The sequence below is a fragment of the Macrotis lagotis genome, chromosome X, assembly GCF_037893015.1.
Source record: "Macrotis lagotis isolate mMagLag1 chromosome X, bilby.v1.9.chrom.fasta, whole genome shotgun sequence".
In the NCBI taxonomy this organism is placed as follows: domain Eukaryota; kingdom Metazoa; phylum Chordata; class Mammalia; order Peramelemorphia; family Peramelidae; genus Macrotis; species Macrotis lagotis.
Genome location: NC_133666.1, coordinates 453848441 through 453854440, shown reverse-complemented (window position 1 = coordinate 453854440; position 6000 = coordinate 453848441).

Sequence of the window (6000 nt, the reverse complement as noted above, 5' to 3'; positions counted from 1 at the left end):
TACATTGATAATGAGGTTAACACTTGCATTGCCAGAGCTAGTTCAGAATTTGGAAGGCTCTGAAAGAAAGTGTAGAAGAGAAGTATTAGATTGACTACCAAACTGAAGGTCTTACAGAGACATTTTGTGCTGACCCCATTGCTATATCTGTGAAATCTGGATAGTCTAACAGCACCATACTGGGAAACTGAGTTGCTTCCATTTAAATTGTCTTAGGAAGATTCTGAAGATCACCTGGCAGGAGAAGATGTCAGACTATTAGGTCCTTTCTTGAGCTAAATTGCAAAGCATTCCAACATTACTACAGAGTGCAACTATGATGGACTGGACACATTAGAATGCCAGACTTACATTTACCAAAAAAACCTATTTTATGGATAACACAGGCAGAGGTCAGAAGAAGTAATAACAGGGATCCTTTGAAGACCTATCTTAAGAACTTTGGAATTGATTGTGCAACACAAGAGACACTGGCACAAGATCACCCAGCATGGTGTGTCCTCATCAAAGAAGGTTTTGTGCTCTGTGAGCAAGACAGAATTGAAGTAGCTCAATGGAAATGTGAGATAAATAAGTTTAGAGTAACCACCCCAAGTGTTCACTTGGACTATTTATACCTGACTTGTAGTAGAGCATTCCAAGCTTTTATTGATCTGATCAGCCACAACTGGGTGCACTGTAACTTGTCTTTAACATAGTGATATCATTTTGGTCTTCTTCAATAATGAAGGACAAGAACCAACTAACCATTTCTTTTTTTTTTTTTTAGATTTTTCAAGGCAATGGGGGTTAAGTGGCTTGCCCAGTGCCACACAGCTAGGTAATTATTAGGTGTCTGAGGCCGGATTTGAACCCAGGTACTCCTGACTCCAAGGCCGGTGCTCTATCCACTGTGCCACCTAGCCACCCCAACCATTTCTTTTTTTAATAACATTTTATTTTTTTCTAAATTCATGTAAAGATAAATTTTAACATTCATTTAAAAATGTTGAGTTCCATATTTTCTCCCTTCTTTCCTCATGTTTGCTCTCCCTAAGAAGGTAAGTAATTTAATGTTATGTATATATATATATATATATATATATATATGCACATATATATGCAATCATGTAGAACATATTTCCATATTAGTCATCTAGTGAAAGAAGAAACAGGCAAAAAAAAACCTACCTCACAAAAGAAAGTGAAAATAGTATGCTTCAATCTGTATCCATCAGTTCTTTTTCTGGATGTGATTAGAATTTTTACTTATAAGTCCTTTGGAATTGTCTTGGATTATTGTATTGCTAGGAATAGCTAAGTAATATCACAAGTGATCATCATATAATGTTGCTATCATTATGTATAATGTCCCGGTTGTGCTAATTTTACTTTGCATCAATTCAATTGTCTTCACAGGTTTTCTGAAATTTTCCAGTTTGGGGCAGCTAGGTGGCGTAGTGGATAGAGCACCGGCCTTGGAGTCAGGAGTACCTGGGTTCAAATCCGGTCTCAAGACACTTAATAATTACCTAGCTGTGTGGCCTTGGGCAAGCCACTTAACCCTGTTTGCCTTGCAAAAACCTAAAAAAAATTACCAGTTTGTCATTTCTAATTATACAATAGTATTCCATTACTTTTATTTACCACAATTTGTTCAGCCATTTTCCAAATGAGCATCTTTTCAATTTCCAATTCTTTCTGGACTTCCTTTCTTAATGCAGACCATCCCACTTCCTAGGTCTTACTCTTTCTCTCCTTGTAATTTCTCTGTTATAATCAGTGTCCTATAGTTGAGTAGTCAACTTCTTATTCTCAGTCTCCTGCTTCCCTCTGGGAACATTGAATTCCTCACTGAGAATTTTCTGTACTAATGAAATCACATACATCTGACTTGATCATAAAGAGAGTGTCCCAGTATCTTTGTTAAGAAAATCCCAGGGGCAACTAGGTGATGCAATGGATAGAGCACTAGCCCTGGAATCAGGAGAACCTGAATTCAAATCAGGTCTCAGACATTTATTACTTACTTAGCTGTGTGACATGTGACCTTGGGCAAGTCACTTAACCCCAGTACTTTGCAAAAACAAAAAACAAAATAAAATAAAATTCCAAATGGGATCATGAACATTTCCATGGCTGGACAATAAATTATGTAGAAGAGGGGATTAGATTTATTCTACTTGACCCCAAAAGGCAGAATTAGAACAAATTAGTAAAAACTGCCTGAGGAGATACTAGATAGACTAGAAGTCTATCAAAAGATAGAAATTGGATAACATTTGTCAGAGATGTCATAGGTAACTTGATCTTTGAGATCTCAATCTGAAAATCCTTTTTTTTAAAAAAAAATGACAATACGAAAGAAAATGGAAAAGGAAATAGTGGGAAAAGAGTAGGGAAGGGCTAATTCCATTTGGCCTTTCTCTAACTTTCATGTCAGACTTTATGTCCCTTCATTCCTGTGCTTCTTCAAGGGTGGAGGAATTTGCATCCCACAGTCCAACTTCAACAATATTTGTTGTTTTTCCTTTTCTTTAGAGGGGAGAAGAGAGGGAGAAAAATAGACTTTTTTCCCTAACACTTTAAAAAAAAGGTATTGAGATCCTACTCTTGACAGAGTATATTAGAAGTCAGGGAGACCTGAACTGGCTCAGACACAACCATACAACTTTGGCTGCCTTAGGCACTAGTGACCCTTGGAAAGTCATTTAAACTCTCTCAGCCTCAGTTTTCTCATTTGTAAAATGTGATTGATGATAATAATAATATTTGTAGATCATATAAGATTATATATATTGAAAATCTTCAAGCCCAATATCATTTTTTAATTAATTAATTATTATTATTATTATTATTATTATTATTGATTTAGAAGGAACTATGTTACTTTGTCTAGCAACTCAGGACATTTTCACTGGCTGTTACTCTCTTAAATCTAGTGCCTCCCTTTTGTTGATTTTCTTCAATTTACTCTGCATATATTCTTATTTGCCCTGAGTTGTTTGCATGATTGATTGTATTGAGAATGAATAAGACCCTCCTGTTATCTACCAAGCTACAATCTAGTAGGCTGGGAATAAAACATGGTCAAAAATAAATATAACAGCATGGATCAGGAGGTATAAGAGAAATACCTCTGTGCTATGAGCATTCAATATAGGTGTGTGCTCCTGGAAGAAACCAAACACATTTTAAGAATACTTGTAAGAGACAGTTAGATAGTACAGTAAATAAAGCAACACCCTGGAGTGAACCTGGGTTCAAATCCTGCCTCAGACATTTGACACGTATTAGCTGTGTGACCCTCAGTAAGTCATTTAATTCAGATTGTCTCAACAAAAAAAAAAGAAAAAAGAAAAGAGAATACTTGTAGCAATGGGGAGGAATTCCATGATCTAACTATCTCATTGGGCATTTTGTGTGCAAAGTGTTTTGTAAACTTTGTTGTTTTTATGATCAGGAAAGAGATATGTGATTTCATCAGTATAAAGAATTCTCAGTAGGAAAAAATCACTGTTCAACAATTTATTTTTGTTGTTGTTACTCAGTTGTTTCAAACTCTTCATGATCCCATTTGAGATTTTCCTAAGGGCAAGAGATAGAAAGAAAAATTCGATATAAAGCAACTGTAGACAGCATAAAATACTTTGGAATCTACCTCCCAAGCAAGACAAACACAGAAACTGTATGAACACAATTAAAAAAACACTATTCACACAAATGAAGTCAGATCTAAATAACCAAAAAATGTCAATTGCTCATTTAATATAGTATAATATGAGCCAATATAATAAAAATGACAATTCTACCCAAATTAAATTATTTATTTAGCGCCATACCAATCAAACTACCAAAGACCTATTTTTTTGAGCTAGAAACAAACAAAATTGACTTGAGGGAAAAAAAGTAGAATATCAATGAAAATGGAGAAAAAAATGTAAAGGAAGGAGGCCTAGCTCTATAAGATCTAAAACTATACTATAAAGCGGCAGGCATCAAATCTGCCTAGTACTGGTTAAGAAATAGAGTAGTGGATCATTCGATTAGGATAGGTACAAAAGAAACAGTAGTAAATGTCTGTAGTAATCTATTGTTTGATAGCTCTAAAGACATTAGCTTCTAGGATGAGAACTCACTATTTGACAAAAATTGTTGGGAAAACTGGAAAGTAGTATGGCAAAAACTAGGCATAGACCCACATCTCACATCCTATGCCAAAATAAGATCAAAATGGGTACAGGATTTAGACATAGAGGATGATATCATAGATCAATTAACAGATCGAGAAATACTCTATCTCTCGAATCTATGGACAGGGGAGAAATTTATGACCAAACAAGAAATAGAATACATTACAAACTGCAAAATGGATGATTTTGACTATTAAATTAAAAAGGTTTTGCATTAATAAAATAAATGCTGCCAAGATTAGGAGACAAACAGAAAGTTGGGAAACAATTTTTATAGTTCAATTAGGGGTTCTGATAAAAGTCTCATTCCTAAAATTTAAAGATAATTGAATAAAATTAATAGGGTTACACATCATTCCCCAAATGATAAATGGTCAAAGGACATGAAAAGGCAGTTTTCAAAAGAAGAAATTAAAGCTCTCTCTATATATAATCATATGAAAAAATTCTCCAAAGCATTACTGATTAGAGAAATGCAAATTAAAACAACTATGAGGGGGCTGCTAGGTGGCACAGTGGATAGAGCACCAGCCCTGGAGTCAGGAGTACCTGAGTTCAAATCTGACCTCAGATGCTTAATAATTACCTAGCTGTGTGGCCTTGGGCAAGCCACTTAATCCCATTTGCCTTGCAAAAAACTAAAAACAACTAAGAGGTACCACCACACCCCTATCAGATTGGTTAAGAAGACCAAAAAAAGGGAAAAACAATCAATATTGGAGAGGTTGTAGGACTATTGGGACATTAATGTGCTGTTGGTAGAGTTGTGAACTAATCCAACTATTCTGGAGAGCAATATGGAACTATGCCCAAAGAGCAATAAAACTCATAATACTTTTTGCCCCAGCAATTCTAATATTGGCCTATATCCAGAAGAAATAATAATGAGAAAAGTTCCCACATGTTCCAAAATATTCATAGTAACTCTTTTTTGCAGTGGCAAAGAATTGAAAATTGAAAGAATGTGACTGAACATTGGGAAGTGACTGAACAAGTTATGGTATATGAATATTATGGAATATTATTGTTCTGTAAGAAACTATAAATGTGGGGTGGCTAGGTGGAGCACTAGCCCTGGAGTCAGGAGTACCTGAGTTCAAATCTGACCTCAGACACTTAATTACCTAGCTGTGTGGCCTTGGGCAAGCCACTTAACCCCATTGCCTTGCAAAAAAAAAGAAAGAAAGGAACTATAAATGATCAGCCTCTAGAGAAGCATGGAATGAATTACAGGAACTGATGCTAGGTGAAGGAAGCTGAATCAAGAGAATATTGTGTACACTAAATACAACATTATGAGATGATCAACTTCGATGGATGCAGATCCTCTCAGCAGTTTAGAGAGCTAGGACAGTCCTGGGATACCTGCTTTGGACAATGTTATCCACATCCAGACAAAGGAAAAAAGAAAACAAAAAACAAAAAATACGAAACAAAAAACTACAGCATCTAAATGAACACTATGTTTACTTTTTAAAAATTTTGCTTATGTTTTCCCTTCCTGTTCCATTGTTTTCTTTCTTTTCCCTGAGACTTAATTCCTCATACAGAAAATAACTAATGTGTAAACATGTTAAAGACAAATGTATGCATACACTGTTCACTGGACTGCTGCAGTGGTGAGAGGGGTAGGAAGGGAGGGTGGAAGGAAATTGTGTATATATAAATATATATATATATATATATATATATATATTATATGTGTTGAAAAACTATCATAAGATGCAATTGAAAAAATAAACTAAAATATCAATTAGGGAAAAAAAGATTAGAGTGGTCTTTCATTTCCTTTTCCAGTTCAGTTTTACAGATGAGGAAACTGAGGCAA